The 19,909-nt window shown below is 36.3% G+C and overlaps 1 protein-coding gene and 1 pseudogene across 4 annotated transcripts in view; both read left to right on the top strand.

Moving 5' to 3' along the window:
- Window positions 1–19,909, top strand: part of FGF13 (fibroblast growth factor 13) — a 467,301-nt gene that overhangs the window by 428,046 nt on the left and 19,346 nt on the right. The gene's annotated exons all lie outside the window — the stretch shown is intronic.
- Window positions 1,136–1,254, top strand: LOC112472893 (annotated as a pseudogene).

Raw genomic sequence — 19,909 nt, forward strand, 5'->3', positions numbered from 1 at the left:
TCTTAACACTTTCCACCAAGATGACCTACTAGCATTCAGATAATGTACCCTTTTCCCTTTATGGTCTAACTTTTTTATAGATTGGGAGACTAAAGCCTAAACAAGGCTTTCTGAATTCAGTGAGACATATGGTGAAGAAAATATATATTCATGGAAACAAATCATTAGTAAACATTTAACTGTGTTTTCCAAGTGCATTAATCCCATCCATGTTTTAACATGCCTTTAAACCCAGAATGACCCTGTAAACTAGTCTATGCCTAGTTACAGCTCACCCTGTTGTCTTAGGCTGCCAGGCTAACAGACCTTGTAGGGACCAACTTCAGGTTCACTGAAGTATGAGTTTTTTCAGCTTTTTCTTTATCTTTTTCTGCTGTGTCAAATCTTTGGTACCAAAGACCTACTAAGCTGTTCTACTACAAATTGAAGATATTTCTCTGCATTCAAAACAAATATTTGTCCTCCAAAGAAGAATCCTTAATTAATAATAATAATGCCTTAGCTATTAGCATGGATTTTCTCCATGATTTAACAGGAACCTGCATTACTACAAACTGCAGAGACTGAGAGGGTACAACAACAAAACCTGTTGGAGGACTCAGGCCCCACTCTTGGCTCTCATTCCCTATAAAAGAGATACATACTCCAAAATATTCAAAATGGTTATTACCACATGGTAGATTCATATGTGATTTTTTATTTTTATGTCTTTATCGAAGTTTCTAAAATTAAATTGATTGCATTACCTTTATAAATGATATAAAAGCAAGACAGACAATGGACTCTTTAGACAGTGTTGAGCTTACCTTGGTCTTCCACTCCCTTTTGTGTGTTGATTTGTATAGTGAACCGATTACTTGGGAAAGTGGCAAGAATTAGGGATGCTCTTCAGAACCATAACCATGAGAAATCCCACATGTTTGTCATTCACTATTAGTTTACCTCATATTATACACCACTATTTAGTTCTTCCTTGATTACGCTTCCTGTGAAGGTGACATTAAATCCTTTGGCAGCCTTTCTTGTGTATGATTATTATTCTCTTCAGCACCAATATCCATTACCCCTTGACAATTTCATCTTCTAGTACATTGTCACAGCTTCCAGCATTACTCTTGCTATAAATCTTGATTTCGTCTATGACCGTGCCACCCTGAACAAGCCCGATCCCATCTGATGTTGGAAGCTAAGCAGGGTTGGGCCTGGTTAGTACTTGGATGAGAGACCACCTAGGAAGACCAGGTGCTGTAGGCATTAAAAAAAATAAAAAATAAGGGATTGTAAGCTGACAAGGTCCTTGCAATCTGTGAGGTCAACCAAGGGTTGCCTCGCCTAAAAAAAAAAAAAACAATCTTGATGATTTCATTATCCATGTAGATGATTCTCAAGTGCTCTGATCTTTCAGTTTCTTGAACTTTTCTTCAAAGATCTTGTCTAACCGATCTCAGCCATTCACTCTTATGGAAAACTTTAGACTGCCATTAAAAGTAACCTTGCCCCCACTCCCATCTCAATTTCAAGCATCCTACTCTTTAACCATCTTCCTTTACAGTTTATTCCTTGTAGTCTCTAACTTCTAACAATTTCTTGATTCCACTGGAAGTACTCATCCCTTTCCCTTCTATTTCCTCACTTACCTCCTTCCCCAGCTTAGGTGACACAATCCATCATGATAATCACTCTTTCATACACCGTAGATTTAATTCAGTTTTCTTTCTCTCTCCCATATTCATTGACTGGCAATACCCCAACCCTAGTTAAATTCACATCTTTGCCAATTGTACTACCATGTGTACTGCTGCTGCTGGATGAAAATGCAATACTACTGACTTGTTTCACTTTAAATGAATGACCACTGGTGGACCATCAGTGCTGCCCAGTAAGTCTACTGCACAGAGGAGTCACTGGCTTTACCTTGTTGTCTCACCTACAGTATGGGGATAATAACAAGAAAATATGTCATACAGTTGAGAAATTTAAATATGTTGGCATATATAAAGCCCACAAAACAGTGCCTGATACATGGTAAGTGCTTAATTTCTCCTCCTCTTCCCCTACCCTGACTCTTTCTCCACTTCCTTCTCCTTATTAGTGTTAGTATTATTAGAACTTCCTTAGTCGAATTAATTTTATACCAGCCTAGTTGATGGTTTTATACCTTCTTCTGAAATTCTGTATATCTCCTGCACCTCCTCAGGCTGAGATTCTTGTTTCACAGAGAGAATAGATCTGTGCCCACATACTCTGCCTTTTTTACTGTTACTATAGATCACTTTTCCTTGCTCCTATATAAAGCCAGCCCTTACAAATTTGTGCTAGATTCAGTGCCATACTCTTCTTACTCAAGATTATCACTCTAGAAATTGTTCCCCTCTCTCCAGTGTCATCAAATTCCCACTAACATGTAATCCCCATCAGCATACAAACATGTTCTTATTTTTCCCACTTAAATAAGAAAAATCTCCCTTTATTATACATCCTTCACCAGCTACCAATCCATTTATTTATTAGTTCTCTTTAAAGAAATGTATACTCATCTTCACCTCATCTCCTCCCATGCTCTCTTAAATCTATCTTAGTCAGGCTTTTACACTCCCCCTTCCCCCGAATTATTCCACCCAGCTCCTCTTCTCAAAGTCATTGATTACCTCCATATTTTCAAATTTTAGTGTCCAGCCTTCAATTTTCCTCTTATTTGACCATATGGTGGTGGTTGATGCAGTTCACCACTCCTTCCCCTGAAAACAGTTTCTTTACTTGGCTTCCAGGATACCACACTCTCTTGATTTTCCTTCTCCCTCATTGGCCAGTCCCTCTAAGTCTCCTTTGCTGGTTCTTTCTTATTTTCATCACCTTTAGATTTTGGTGGATCTCAGGGCTCAGTTCTTGGACCTGTTCTTTTCTTTAAATTCATTCTTTCTTGATGTACCACTCTCATGACTTAAAATACTCTGTGTGTGTGTGTGTGTGTGTGTGTGTGTGTGTGTGTGTGTGTGTGTGTGTGTCCCCTCAAAATCTCCAGCCTGGACCTGTTACCTAAAATCCAGAATCATATTTCTAATTGCTTTCTTGATATCTCCATTTGGAAGCCTGATGGAGTTAGCTTGTCCATCTTTCAGTTAAGTCGTCCAAATAGAAATCTTCCTATGCCTTCCCTAAATTTGCTCTCCCCACAGTCTTCTCCATCTCAAGAAATGGCAACTCCATCCTTCCAGTTGCTTAGGTCAACGTCTTTGGAGTTGCCTTGCCTCTTTTCTTTATCTAATATTACACATCCAATGCATCAGCAAATCTTGACTTTAAAATATATGCACTTGAGAACCAAACCAGTTCTCATCCCCTTCATTTATACCTCTTAGGTCCATCCTGTCATACCTGGATTATGGTAACAGCCTCCTAATTAGTCTTCCTCCTTTCATCCTATGCCCCTCCCTCCACTCTAGTCTCCACATAGTTATCCTTTTCAAATGTAATAACTCCTCTGTTCAGATTCCTCCAATGGCTGGCTTCCTCAGAGTAAATTCCACAATCCTTAGTATGGACTATAAGACGTTCTGTGACATGGTCCCCCAGCTATGTGTCTGACTGCACCCTCCTAACACTCACTAGCTTCTCTCCCACCACTCACTATGTTCAAGTCACTTTAGCTTTCATGCTCTTCCTTCATCACATCATGACAAGCCTTTCCCTGCTTTAGGGCCTTTGCACTAGCTGTTCCTTCTGCCTGGACTCCTCTTCCTCACATATCCTTATTGCTCGCTCTCACTACCTTCAGGTCTTTGTTCAAATATTACCTTATCAAAGAGGCTTCCCTTATTTATTTATTTACTTTGACTAATTTAATTTAAAATAGCACCTCCCCTTCCTCATTCTCTATCTCCCCTTATCCATTATTTATATAGCATTTATATAGATATATAAATAGGTGAAGTCATGATAAATATGTTGAATGTATATTTTTTGAATAAGGTGTTTATTTGTATATTGTTCATATCTACATACTAGAATATAAATTACTTAGGGGCAAGAATTTTGTTCACTTTCTGTTAAATGAATGAATATGTACATGTTTATTTATTGTCCCCCTCTACTAGAATGTCAGCTCCTTGAGGGCAGGTTCTTTATATTGTTCAATGATCTATCCCCAGGACGTGGAACAGTGCCTAGCATGTGGTGGGTGTGCAATAAATATATGTCGAAATATTTAATTAATTGATTAATTAGTTTATGTTTGAAACGTCTTCCAGGAGTAATGCTCAAATTCAAATCAATGTGATGGATAAATATCCAAGTGCTAGATGAGGAAAACGTATTGAAAAACATTGACTGTGTTTTTAAGATTTATAATTTTATCCTACTTCTTGATGTGGAAATGCTGATTTATTTAAAAAACTGGTAAATATAAATATGAAAAACAGAGGTTTTTCTTGCATGAAACACAGATGGCATTCAGCCTAATTTATATTGAACTCCTATAGTCCAAACATTGACTCCTTTCTCTGTTGTTCAGATTTGTTGCTAGGAAATACTGTGAGTATTTTAATTATACATTTTCCCCCTAAGAGTTATGTAATCAGCTTCAGTATATTTTAATATCCATTATGATGATGTAGATTAATAATGGAGATGACGATGATGGTGGTGATGGTAGTGGTGGTGATGTGTGTGTACCACAGCTAAAGAACAGCTTTGAGACTTTTTGTTCAATTCACACACACACATACACACAACCCACTCACTAGTAAAAAAGAATCACAAAGTGGGTCAGTCTTATAAAGTATTTTTTAAAGAGATGCAATTATACATATTCCCTAGATTAACTGAAACTATTGCTAATTCCTTTTTCAGTAAAGGTTCGAGATGACCTGATTTAATGGAAAAATGATGTATAATTAATACCTCAGCTGTTTAATGTGAATTTAAGTTATTTGAGGACTCCACAAAAGTTTATTCATGAGTACTTTTTTACTTCTAGTTTTTATTTTATATGAAAGTGAAAAGACTTTTATACATCACCCCAAACTCACCACCCAGAGATTTTGGTGTCTGTCACTCATGTGCCTTTCTTTGTATATATATACATATATGTACTTGATTGTACATAAATGTGATAAATCAACACATGCTGTTCTGTAACTCACTTTTTTCAGTTATATCTCGTGCACATATTTTAATGTCAATCATTGTACACCCACATCATTTTTAAAAGGTGAATAATATTCTATATTTGTCCAGCCAATCTTCTGTTGATGAATGTTTAGATTGTTTCCTTTTTGATTGTTGTTATAAAACAATGCTGTGATGAACGTCCTTATGCATGCATTTTTTCATTTAATTTGCAAGTATTTTTAAAGTTTCTTCTTCAATGTCATTATTTTGTATTCTGTGTATAAATGGGTTTGCTAAACAATATAAGTTTCTCCCCTATTCTGTTTTTAAATTATTGATAAGTTTCAAAGTAATGAAATTTGAATAAATGAGATTTTACTGTGTACTTTGCCCCAGAACCCTCTCTTAAAGTATATTCAAAGGGAATGAAAAGGCTTTTTAACACATAGAGCTATTTGAGTTAAAGATCAAATATGTTGAATATTTTCACTTAAAATATACCAGTCTTATCTTCTTGACATTTTTTGTTGTATTTGATGCTGACAATAAAGTCTTTGCAATAAGCTATAATTTCTGCACCCATGCATATTCAGGTCTGAAAATGAAAGAAGAATATGACAGGTTTGCATGTAGCAACTTTCCACCCACATATTTCTTTCCTTTCTGATTTTGACACTTCAGCTTTGAAACAGTTCCCATGAGCAATAGTCTGAGATTCAGATTATTTAGATCTAAAGGAAAAAATACAAGTTCTTCTACGGCTTATATCTAGCACCTGGAAACCTCTTTGAAGAAGTGCTGAAATGTACATCATGCTGTTATTTGTTATGCACACATGAGAAATCATAAAGGTATTTTAGGGAGAAGCAGGAGGGGAAATCTAGAGATAGTAAGAACAACATGGGGACCAGAGTGAGGAAGGGAGCCCCAATCCACCTTATTAAAGTGACATATTTCCAGTATATTCTTGCGATCTTATATGTAGATTGCATGTCACTTTCATGCAACGGTATCACATTCCATTCTCGGCTTTTAGAAGAAACCAGATAAGAGAAAAAAAAAGAGACAGCTTTTGTTAAAAAAAAAAAAGTCTAGGTTTAACATCAAGTAGTTGTCTGTATCCTTGTAACGTTACCTTGTTCTGTGCCATATAGAGCCAGCCTAAGTACACAGGAGTACATTTCTTTCCAAATTATTCAAAACTCACTACAACTGCTATAAGGTCATTTATCCTTTTTCAGATAATATTAATATCGTGAAGGGCTTTACAGGTCATATAAAAGAAGTCCTCCTCTTCCTTTTTAGGGCTAAGCCCTCTTAGCTTTCCCTTGATTGTATCCTTTCCCAAAGACGTGTGACCCTAGATCCATCAATTATCCTTTTCCCCGTACTTTCACTATCTCCTTGACTACTGGATTTTTCCCATTGGCATACAGATCATTTCAGGACTACTCATCCTAAAAAGCCTCTCCTGGAACTCTGTTTCCCCTTCAAGCTGTTTACTTGTCTATTTTCCTTGATGGTCAAAAGCCAAATTAATCTATCTGCTTTCCTTATTTTCTCATCTACTTCTTAAATTGTCAACCCTTTTCATTCTATCTTCTTCCCTCATGATCATCCTTAAACTCCTGTTGCAAAGGTCACTAGTGACCACCAAATAAAATCTATCCTTCTCTTCAGTCTTTACCTTATTTCTCCTCTCTGCAGCATTGAACTATGTTGGTCACCTCTTTATTGAAACTAACTCTTCCCTTTGGCTTTCAGAACACTGTTTCGCTCTGTTCCATACCACTATTTTTCTTTTAAAATGTTTATGTCTTCCCTACCCTCAGGTTCCAGCCTCAGTGACTATCTTCTATTCTGCATGTATTCTCTAAATGATTAAATGTATTTTCATGGCTTCAGGTACCATCCATATGCAAACAACTTCCATCTTGAGAACCAGACCTGTATATACAACTGGCTACCCCACATCTCCATTTATCTATCACTTGATAGCTCTTCAAACTCAAGATAGCCAACAGTATGCTTATATCAAAAATAGAACAAGATAGTCTACTTCTCACCCTGTGGTAACAGCCTTTTGATGTCCTAGGTTTAAACAGGCTCCAGCATCATTAATGAATGATATTTAATATTTGCCTTCAAGATGGTTAAGAGGGAGGTCTCTGCCAGACTAAATAGATTTGAAACCCAGATCAGTTGCTTATATGGCTTGTGATTTGGGAGTAAACGAGTTAATTCTTCTGTTCTTTAGTTTTTCCACCTATTAAATGGGGGTAATCATAGCATAGATCTCCTTAAGAGGATTAAAGAATATGACACATGCAGAGCATTTTAGAGAGTTAAACACAGAGAGTTAATAATAACGTTTGGTCTTATTAGTTGCTGTTACAGTCCATATAATGACATGCTGACTTCAGGCCAATATGTGGCAGCCTATTATTCTTGGAAGACTGTGAGGATCTTATCATACATAATATTGTCATATTTTGCCATTTTTTTTCTAAGATTGAATTAATAAAATTTAAAGTCCAAAAGCAGTTAATCACAGGGAACAAACTGATCCACAAAGCCACAGTACTAATCACTGCAGCGGGATAATTCAAAAGGAAAAGGTAACTCAACAAGCCATCTATTACCCACATAACATCACAGCTGAAGAGAGGAAATCTGAAGTGGAATGTTGGATCAGCTGCTGTTGGGAGACCCTGGTCTGCACTCTATCTGTATGCTGACTAAAGGGAGTGCAGGGCAGGGTTTCCCATACAGAGGGCACAGGCTACCACCGCATGGCAAAAGTTGATCGGAACTCCATTTCAAAGCCATTTCACCTGGAATCTACCTCGCCAGTCCAGCGCTTCATGAAAATTCTGCTGGTCTGCTCATAAGAAGTTCAATTCTTATAAGTCTCTTCAGTAGCTACTTATTTTTTTTTTAATCGAGGTAACATCAATCCATTGTAACAGTCTTATAGTCTTAGGTTGAACAAGAATTTTAACTTTCTAATTTAGCTTCTCTTTCTCTCTTCCTCCTGTCTTTAAAGGAATACTGATTTTGTGCATGTTTATTTTCTGTTTATGAATGTAATGTATGTTTTTTATTTAAAAAGTTAGAAAATATTTAAAAAAACTGTACATAAAAATTTCCTCTAATGAGAGACAACCAATGTTAACATTCTGTTAACATTTCTTAAACTGGCTGTTCTCTCTCTCTCTCTCTCTCATAGAATCACTCCATACATACCATGTTTGAAATCACATATAGTAAAACATTCTTTCATATCATCATTTGAATGTCTGAATAATAATAATCTACATTGTTTTCTATTTCTTTGGTTTTGTTTTTGTGAACAGGAAATTGTTCACACCTAAATGTGCGCAACCTCCCTGTCTAGGTCAAGGCATATGAATCCTTCAAAAAGTGTTAGGAAACAGAATAGTTAATAGTGACCTTTTACTTACAAATTATGTATTATTCTGTATCCTGCTCATATATAATAGTAGTTGATATGTCTAACATTTTAAAATATATAGTGTTTTTCACATTCATTCCTTCTTTGATCCTTGCAACCACTTTGTGAGATAGGGCAGGGTTATTATGTCTTCATAGATGAGGAAACTGATGTTCAAAGATGAAGGACACACAGTTAATAAATCAGTGGCAGAATTAGAATTTGAACTCGTCTCCTCATTCCAAACCAATTTTCTTTTCAGTACATTTTGCCGTATCCCAACCTCTGCACTTTATTTAAGTGCTTTTTACTAACATTTTTTACTCGAATATTCTCTTCTTACACATTTTTTAGTCATAACTTAGGAGAATTTAATTTGCTTGCCTATTTCCTCATTAGCAGAAAACCGAAAATAGCTAGATTCTAACAATAAAAACACATCACATTTTTCCTTTCTGAAATACAAATATACTTTGTGTTATACCTGGAAAAAATTTTTAGATGTTGGATCCTTATTGATGATGTTTATGCAGTACCTTACATAGCCATTCAGGTTTTTCTCAGAAAGAGGATAATCCATTCTTTTTCTCTAACACTGTAGGGAGGTTAGACTGCAGTCATTCACAGATTGAACATTTTGATTTCAAAACATGGATAGCCTGGTTAAGAAATTTAGTGTAAATGCCAGGGAATTAAACCATAGGACCAAAAAAAAATCCTTATCAAAATAGAATACATGTTAAAATAAAGAAACTGGCAAAAGAGTGCCATGAGAATAGTGAACCCAAAGCCAGCCTTTAATTTATTGTGTGTCATCTAGTCTTTTCAGTTAGATACCCAGGCTATAGTGGAACAGGACTGAGAAGTGTGTTTGTGTGTGTATGCATGTATGTATATATGTGAGAAGGAGTGAGGGAGGGAGAGAGAGAAAGAGAGAAGGATCTAGAGAGACAGAGAAAGAGTCTAAATGTGCCTATACCCTGAATGGGGTCCCTGATAAATGTGCTGATGACCATGTGCCTCCCAGTCCTGTATCAGCCTTAATTTGGTTAATGGCATTATTGCTCCTAGATTTTTTATATTTTCTTCACAGCAGATTGCTGTGTTTTTTTAATTATTATTTTAAAATAGCACCTTTTGAAGCTGTTTTATCCTGGTGTCTATTTAAAAAGTGATCAGGCGCACACTTTTCCAACCTGTTTTATGTGAAGGTAAAGATTTTGCTTTTCTTTCAAGATTTAAATGCCATTACATCTCAGCTAAACTGCCTGCATTTAATGAGCATTTACAGAATACTGAAATGATCTACCACAAAATGATCGGCATGTTCTTCATAAACAGGAGTGAAACGCTTTCAATAGTACCCCTTTGCTCAGAGTTAATGTTTGAGCATAAACTGCAGGATGCTAAGTGCTTAAGATAACATTTCCAAAGGCCCAGCCAGAAGGGCACATTGTGAATAACACGGATTTCAAGGTTTATGAAATATTCCCAAATTATTTTCCCTGTGTCCTCCTAAAAGTCACAGGTATTGGCTCACCCACTATCCCCTCAAGCCAAGCAGGAAAAATAGCAATAAGTATAATTGCTGTTAGTGCACAGAGATGAAACTATCATCAGTACATAATCAGAATCAAGAATAACTTGAAACCATTAGAACCTTGGCTTGAAGCAAACCCAAATCAGCATGATATTTGAAGGAAAATTGAAACAGGTTCCTACGTCTCACAGGACCACAAGAGACACAGCCTAGCTTTGTCCCTTCAAATTTGTTATGAATGAAGGAATTTTAGGCTTCAATAAGGTCTGGATCATGGATGATCTCTATAAACTCTGAGCTACAGAATATGCTCCAGAGCTAGAAGACTATGATTGGACTAAAGGAGCAAACTCCAAGGCACTGAGAATCCTTGTCATACAAACAGAGACATAAGCTGTGTTCCCTCACTTTCTGGAGCTCTTTGGACCTAGTGTGTCCTTGAATATGAGGTCAATGGACAGCTGAATTTGAAAATGTAGGCACATAACACCCTTATGTGTAAATGATGAGGAAGGTAAAAAAAGGATGAGAAGGGAACTACTTTCTTACACTTTTGTCTCTTTGGACTTCTCAGAGCCAAACTCCTTACTGTATGTTACCTGACTTCTTGGAGCCAGATCACTGTTGGATATTTGTAGAGAGAGAGATTCAGTTTCTTCATCTCTTTCTTTCCGTTTCTTGGTCCTTCTGCCACTGCTTCTTTTAAAAAGAGGTAAAATAAGTTTTCTTGGCCCTGTGTGGGAAACCTTCTTGGCATTTTCAAACTGCCAAGTGTTCTATAACCAGCCATCTGTGGAGGAAATTTTGTTTAATTAATTTTTTATTAATTTATTTTCCTGTTCTCTCTCACACACGCTAGTGTTTAAGGTTTAATTAACAACTAATCTCTCTTATAACAACTTTTCAGCTGAACTTTATTCCTTGCTTTTCTGAATATTTTCTCTTAAAAATCTTAAATGAGGTGATTTCACTGAAATAAAGAAATGATGTGTCTTTTTGGAGTCTGAACAGGTATTAAATGTAACATTTCAGAACTGACTAGTAATTTGGAATAACTTTGTGCTTCATGAGAACCCTGCTCCCCCCAAAAAAAAGTATCCTCAAGAGATTGTGTTAGCCAAAGTTTCCTCCCAACTTGGATAGGGAGCTTTGTGCCATATTAATTTTCAGATTTCATTGCATCAAACAGATTGTGCTTGTACTGGTTAGTTAATTCCTGGGGAATGGTATAGCTAGGAGTTTCTGCCATTGAGCCTCATAGGCTACTGGAAAAGCCACACTCTTTACTTATTCATTTATGGAGCCATTTCAGAAGATGCTCTTGCGACAGCTTCCTGTTTGTGAAAGCTTGGTAGTGTGCTAAAAGAGACTGAAATGAGTCTAGTAGATGATCAGATGACAGTACAGAAGAGACAGGTGAATCACAGCAGAAGACGCTATGGGACTTTCTGTAGGGCTTCCCCACTGTGACTCTGAAATAACTAAAGTTTCAACTGCAACACTTTGAATGAGTTATAAAGCACCAAAAATGTAGACCAGAATGTGTGTGCCTCTCACCCCCCGCCGTATGTGGACGTACACACACATACCAGCTCTGTCTTATTTCTGATCTAAATCTGATTTTAGTTAGTTGGCTAGTTTGCTTTTTAATAAATGAAACAAGTGCTTATTAATTTGAGTGTTTACGGCTAAGGTTATCTATGACCATGTGTCCATTCATTTACTATATGCTTACATATTGGAGAGAGAGGGAGAGTAGTTGAGGATGATTCATTTGGGACTAGATACAGAATGCAGTTATAACTCAAATATTGCCATTCTCGAGGTTTTAATGGATGTCTGTACACAAGGCATAAGCTTAGAAATGACTATCCTGGTTTCTGGTGTGTATTTAATGTACATTCTTTCATGAATGACACAGTTGCTTTGTAGATTTTGTTCCTTAAAACTCATTAGTCAATTTTCAACTGTCTTTGAATAAATAATCAAGGTAATGTTAACAACTTTATGGATTTTGTAGAACAATTTGGCTCAGAATTGATTAGAAGCAGTTACAACATGGAAAATTATGATTTGTGTATGTAGAAAGAATTTTAATTCACTTCCCAGTTCTTTCTATCTAAGGGAGCTCCGAAAATACAGTCATTTTAATATTCACTTACGCAAAATATAATTAAGAAGATAAACTTCTACCCTGAATACCATGTTGTACAACCCAGGACTCCAAGAGAAATATATTTGAAGTAATCTGTTCTCTTGGATAACTTATGCTGATTTTTGTCCCCTTTCATTAGGCCAGAATCTAGCTTTTTGGAGTGGGAGTGGAGCTTGTCTTGTCCAAGCTGAAACTCCTTAGAAAGCACAGATAGTTTAGAAACCCTGAATAAGGTTTTGGACCAGATGATAAAAAAGGAAATGTAAAAGCTGAGAGCCTTTGGAAACAAAAGGACATTTCAGCTATCATGTCTGTTAGCCGGATGGTGACAGCACCCAGCCTCTACTCAGTGGGCATCAGAGCTTGCGAACCACAGCTGATGTGTTCTCTGGACCTCAAAAGAGTGGGAGCTAGCTGAAAGCCATTCCCTCCTTCTTAATGATTATCCATTAGTACAGCATGTTTTTTTTTTTATTGCAGAGTAGATTAGAAACAACTAGCAAATGGAAAACTGAAGAGCCCCTTGCTGCTCTTAGTGTTTAGAAGCAACTTTTGAACAGAATCAAATGTTCATTTTAGAGTCAAATGTACAATTTTACCTGAATTACATTAAAATTTATTTCTCTGTCATGGATACATGGTCTATTCCACCTAAAAATGGAAATTTTCTGGACATGGATTCAGTATCTTTATTGCTGATTGCTGCATCTATTTTCATATGCTTTTTAGAAAGCATTATTTAGTAAGCTAATTTCCTCATGCTGTACAATACTAAAAAGATGGTTAAAGCATATTCCAAAGTCACCTTTTTAACTCACACTGTAAGAATATGAAACTGTATTGACTGCTACTGAGACAGTTTAATCATTCACTATTAACTGGGAACATTTTTTATTGTATTTGTCATTACTCATTATTGGACTCTTATGTAAAAGGAAACTATTTTATAGGGAAAATAATAAAACTAAAGGAACACTGGATCTGATTTTGTCACTGTTTGAGGAAGTGGATCATTCAATGCTAAGCCTATAGAAGTCAGGGGAATGTCATTAGGACCTCGTGAATTTTAACTTTACTAATGTGGAATTTTAAAATATTTTTCACATAGACACAGATGAGGCTTTATGTAAATGCACATTCTCCCATTTCTTATGTTGAAGCTTTGTTTCTTTGCATTTTTATTCTGCATCCCCCCAAAAGAAGCAAAATTTGGATAATATGCAAGTTAGAATTTTTATTGAGGATTGTGTTTCATCTTTCCCAAAGACTAAGGTTATAAAGAAGGTAGAATCACCTGGTAAAATCTGCATCACATTTAAACAAATAGTGTTTCGCGGGTGAGATTTCCTCATGAACATTTTCACAGCTTGATTCTATTTCTCATTATATCCCAATTATCAAATCCAATAAAATAAACCATTCCTATAGAGTGAAACACATGAAAATGGCAAACTACTCATGAAAATGAACAAAGAAATATTGATCTTCAACTATTCTTATACCTTTATTTCTCACTTAATCTAGCAATTCTTCCCTCATTTGTTTAACTATAGTAATCTAAGTCAGATAAGTTAAATTGTTGTCTAATATTATTGGCAAAAACAGACAACTATGTGAGAAACAAGGAAAACCTCCAAACAGAATCCTGGTGCCTCCTGGACTCCTTGGTATAGAAAATATCTAATACACTTAAGTAATACAGCAACAGTAACATCATCACAGTTCATAGTGAAATATTATCATTTATCCCCACTTGAGTTCCAAAGCATCAAGTGGAGTCAGAATTAGAGCTTAGAAAACTAGAACCTTCCTTAGTCATAGGTCTCTCTACAAAGAAAGAGAATCACAGTTCAGATTTATGTCAGAAGCACAAAGTACACCATTACTCTGTGTCCACAAATGCCAATTGTAGAGGAGCACCAAGCATCTGAGAGGATGGGATTTGAGGGTTAAACTGCTTGTAATAAACGTTCTCAAGCTCTTATTCAGTGTGCAACAAAATGAGAAGGCCAAGTAAGACAGCCATGATAGGGATTAGGGCAAGGAGAGAAAATGACATGGATGTATTCTAGCCAAGTAACCACATGGTTTGAGTCACTTTTATCCATTTACTAGCCCTAACTCCTCCAGCAAATGAGTACTGGTAATAGACTTCTGGAACGATAACACTGTATATTATATAAAGGGGCAGAATTCCTCAAATCTATTGGACCTTTGGACTGTACAAGTTGGTGTTTGAGGCATAAATTATTCTTCCTACTTATATTTTTTTAGGTGAATACTAAAGCGGGTGTGTATTCCCTATGTAACTCCCCCCAAATATAATAAATTTCAAATAATTTTATTCTAAAAATGAAAAAAAAAAATATGTGGATAGAGCAACATTCAAATTAAATGTATGCCATAGAGCAGTGGTCCCCAACCTTTTTGGCACCAGCGACCAGTGCTGCTATGAGAATCTAATGCCTGATAATCTGAGGCAGAGCTGAGGCAGTGACACTAGCACTGCAGAGGGGCTGTGAATACAGATGAAGCTTCGCTCAGAGACTGCTCACCTCTTGCTGTACGGCCCGATTCCTAACAGGCCATGGACAGGTACTGGTCTGTGGCCGGGGGGTTAGGGAACCCTGCCATAGAGTAATTCTAGGAAGATCACTCCCAATCATGGTTTGCCTTACTAGACAATGTGTAAATTGTTTAGACAAAGTATACAGGTGGGTGTAAAAATGATTATGAGGCTGCCATCACTTATTTTCAACCGACAAGATTTTTAGGGAAGGCTGTAGCATTTCACTTTTAAGGGAGTGGGTTCCAACAATGTTTTTCTTTTACAAATTAATTTGGAGAACCAGTTAAATTTTATTTCCCCCGAGCAATGTTGCATTAATAACCTATGTGATATCTTTGTTTGGACATGAATACTCTAAGCATCAAATTAGTAAAAGTACGGGTTTGGGAAAATAAAAAGAATGATTATGTTTATAATGTCCATTTTACACTTAATTTTTTTAAAGTTACTTTATGAACTATTTTGGCCCATTGATATAGAAGGCATTATTGTGATGGTAAAGAAGATCAGTCATTCATTTTTTTAAACCATCATTCATATCCTTCACATTTCAGAAGGATTGGAGAGATAAGACCAATTTTCAAGATTATATAAGGTTGATAGAAAAAGCAAGATGGTATTTCACCATCAGCTTAAGTTAAGATACTATCTTTTGACTTACATCATTGAAGTATGATGTGAGCCGATTTCTTTGAATTTGAGATGTTTATCAGAATGTGCAGGAGATGAGGGTTTAATCATTTTAAAAAATAACTTCCTCTTTAAAGACAATTTTGAGAAAAAATAAACTGTAATTATGCAGCCTTACAGAAATAATCTTCATCATCCTTTAACTTATAAATGAGAAAGGTCACTATCATTCTTTCCATTATATAAATTATGAAACCCAAGGTTCAAAGCATTTGCCAGACTTTAGTAAAGGGTCTTAGTTAAATCGGTGAAAGAGTCAAAGGTCCCTCCCCACCAGAACTCCTTGGTCTAGAAGAATGTAACTGGGTTTATATAAGCTACTCCAGACACTTGAATGCTCAGACATTTTTTAGGCAAACTGAACATTTCTTTCCTGTAACATTTCATAATAATGATATTTCTTCTACACTGGTAAATGGAATTCAAATTCATCATAATTGTAACTTTTGAATTATCTACCTAGCCAAAATAAATGAAAAAATTAATTTAAAAAGTACAATTAGAATAATTGGATTAGCTGGTCAGTTTCAGTTAAGTATCTGTACAAAGGAAATGAGGTTTTAAGGATTCGTTTCTTGCATGTGCTGAGCAGCCTAGCTGATAGCTGTGATAGTGGTGGCAATTTCTGCTAGTAATTGCTGGTACTATTTGCTCACACCTTTCTTTAAAGGAAACTTGTCTGTTTTGACAGGCTCACATTTTTTTGCTCGTTCTGAAAATTACTTGGGAAAATTACTTGAGTACAGAAAATTTATTTTTCCTTCTCTCTTAGGAAAAACATTTCTTTCTCCTGAATATAAATATTATAGTCCTGGTGAGATCTAACTGCTCAACTTCACTAGTTGGCTTCGTCTCAATGAGGTTTTGAGCAGTTACAAATGGGGGCTTATTTCACAGTCTCCACTTTTACAACTGATCCTCAAGAAAAGAAAACAACCAGTCAGGCATAATAAATATTTTACTATTGACTTGGACATGGTCACTTTAAACCCAGAAGAAAATCAGTGAGGCAAGATCTTCATTAGAATCTCTTGCTACCTTATATAGTAATTGAAGAGAAACAGAATCATCAAAGACCTATATTAATCAAATATTTCAAGTTGTGATTTGTGGCATCTGTGCAGTAATCACTGTGGAGGTTGGTTGTTTTTCCAAGAAGGGAAAATACTGGGAAATATACTGAATTTCTGTTGTGGATCACCAGAATAAACCTTCATAAGGCCCAGTCATTAGATTGGTTTCTTTAAACATATAGCCACAGCCATAAAATGAAAAATTGACATGATAAAAAGTAGGCAGTGTTGTTTCAGTGTCGCATGCAATTTCATTGTATAATGTGAGGTCACATTTTTTAAATATTTCAAATAGATTATGCATACCCATGTGACTTGAGACAAAAGCTCCTAATAATGGCTTTTTAGGGGTAAAATCAGTGATTGCTGGGTATATATTTGTGTTTGGTTCTTAAAAGATCATTGAAGAACATGGAGTGATTAATGTTATTTTAATAGTAGATGCAGTCACATGGACACCTAATCTGTGAGTTAGTGGCTTTAATGGGTTGTGTTTATTCATGATAATTGAGACTCTCTGGGATCAAAATTAAAACTAAATATTCAACTAAATCTTTTCATTCGTTTCCAAGAATCTAGTACAGTGCCTTGCCCATAGGCAATCAATTAACATATGGCAATTAATTAGCTTTAGTTTTGCTAAGATTGATTTCCTATAATTCCAAGAGAACAAGGCTTCATTCAAGGAGAACAATATGAAGGAGTCATTTTACCGATAATTGGGAGTTGAGCTCAGAACATACAGAGTGATCTGTGAAATGCCATCATTCCTTAAAGGCTTCAGTAAGGGGTCATTAAATACAAGGAATTATTTCACTCAACACTATCAGTCAGGTTGAGGAAGATAGGCCTTAACTATGCCTGTAGCTGGCACTTTATTCCCTTCTGTTTATGGCATTTCCATGGCTAAGATGCTTCACAATGCTCTCAAGTTAGGATTTCCTTGCCACCTTTGTTTTCCTGGATATTATGCCTATTTTCCAAAGTTCAGAGGAGTCTCTACCTGTCATTTGTTTGATGCTTTAGTGGTATTTACCTAGAGGATTGAAAAGGAGGTTGTGTTTGTCTCCACCATTTTCTTAAACCATTTTTACCCCCCATCATTAAACTAGTGACCTGCTAGCATCTGCCAGAAGATTTCCTAGTGTTAGACTCATATGCTTCTGGTAACTGGCAATGTAGAATAACTATTGTCATTCACTGGCTGGCTGTCATAAGAACCGCCAAGGTACTATGTTCTACTCCTCCAAAAAGCACAGTTGAATTCCTGGCCAACCAAGAGACAATGTCACAAGATGGTTCTTGTTCTTTGTTCCTATCAGCTCTTAGAAGCCACTACCTCCTAGAGAAAGCCTTCTTAGAAAACATCCCAAGGCAACTATGCAATTTTCCCTACCAATATCTATGGGAATTACATATATTTCATCCTATTCCATAGGATAAGTTATGTCAAGCCCTGTGTACATTACTGACATACCACGAGTGTTCAATAAATGTCAGCCGTTTCTATTATCAAATAACCATTATTATGACTGAGTCTCTCTAGTGGCCCTCAGGATAAAATAGCTGTTAAATCCAGGTCTAGGATGGTATTAACCAAGCAACAGCTTCCTCCCTGACTAGATAGTTGTGTTCTCAGAGACCCCACAGTGCACTATAATTACTCCTGCTTCCATACTCATCTTGCCAAACAGTACTTGTACATTTATCTCTCTTGTTTCTTTAACCAGAATGGAAACTGAAGAAGAAAATAGCTAGGTCTCATTCATTGCTGTATCCCTAATGCTTAGCATAGTGTCTGAACTGAACTTTTCATGCATGTAGTAGGTGTTCAATAAATGTTTGATGAATTAAGGGTCCTAGTATCACAGGTACTGAATGACTCCCACAGAGAGTGAGAGTGGTCCCACAAAAAGGTGTGCGTTCTTCAGTTATGTCCCCAAAACACAGGCTTAGCATAATCAAAATGAGTGATGTGAATAGATGCAATTATACCTCAGGTTGGATGCAACATAATAATCACACTTAGATATTAATTACAAAACCTTTGATAAGGTAGTAGATAATTATCTTTTCACCATCATTATGCAATATCATTACTGATCGGTTAAAGTGTGCTAAGGATAGCAGCCCCTAAAAGGCACTTTCCCTCTCAAGTAACTGTCACCCGCACACATCAACCCTGGTATCCCCGCCTTAACACATCTTAACCCTCTCTCACTTTTCATTTTTGTCCATCTGCTATTGATAATCTCAACAAATATACACCTAATCTCAGCTCCTCTTATTTTCCTTTGACTAGTTAGTAAGATCCTAAATAAATGTTTCTTCCTGCTTTTTTTTTCTCTTTACTCCTTTCATAATAGATTTCTCTAGTGTATATACTTCCATTCATCCATCTATCCAAGCAATAATCCACTGATTGCCCGATACTTGATAAACGCAGTTTCTGCCTTCTCTGAGCTTATAGTCAAATGGAAAAAAAAAACAGATTGAACTGCTAATTACAATCAAGTGCCTACTCAGGGTCCTCTTTTTACTGATGTCTGACCACTGCCAGATGAAGAGGACCTTGAAAAGATTACTGTTACAAAGCAGCACTGTAACAGTAATTTTAGATATGAATATTAACACAACAATAAGAAAGGACTAGGAACTGGGATGTAAACAAGGAGATGCACTAGAATGTGACACATTTTTAGGAGTCACTATCCAAAGTTAAACTCTTGGGATTCATTGCCTGGCAACAGAAGTGGCTTCACTCTTCAAAAGCTGAGAAAGAGCAAGGGAGTGGAAGAGCAGTTCCAGAGAACTCCCCAGGGATTTCTTAGGCAGATGTTTATAAACTATTGTTTTAATTCTTGAAGGCAGAGAATCCTAACCTATTCTCTAAGGACAACTGATTAAGGACAGAGAGAAAACAGACTTTACCCCGAAAATTAGTTAACAGAATTTCAGTGCCTGCCACCACCCCATTTTAAGAACCAAATGCCTAAATCATCCACCCTGAAGTAGATTTGATGCTGACTGCAGGTGTGAATTGATTGTCAGTCCTGCTCTGCTTTATACATGGGAATGATATGACTGTTCACAGCCATTACTGTGCCAATGTTTTATTCAGGCAGAAGGTAATTGTGCTTTGTATGAATGCAAATGTCCTACAATAGTGCCATTCATTCCAGAATTTAAAACATCTGCTTTAGAAAATTATATTTTCCTTATGGGGTAGGCAGCCCTGTATGAATCTTAACCTTTTTAATCCTCCCAAAAAACCCTATGAAGAAAGTACTATTAATTTCCTCATTCTAAAAATGATGAA

The sequence above is a fragment of the Pteropus alecto genome, unplaced genomic scaffold (genome assembly GCF_000325575.1).
Source record: "Pteropus alecto unplaced genomic scaffold, ASM32557v1 scaffold139, whole genome shotgun sequence".
Lineage (NCBI taxonomy): Eukaryota > Metazoa > Chordata > Mammalia > Chiroptera > Pteropodidae > Pteropus > Pteropus alecto.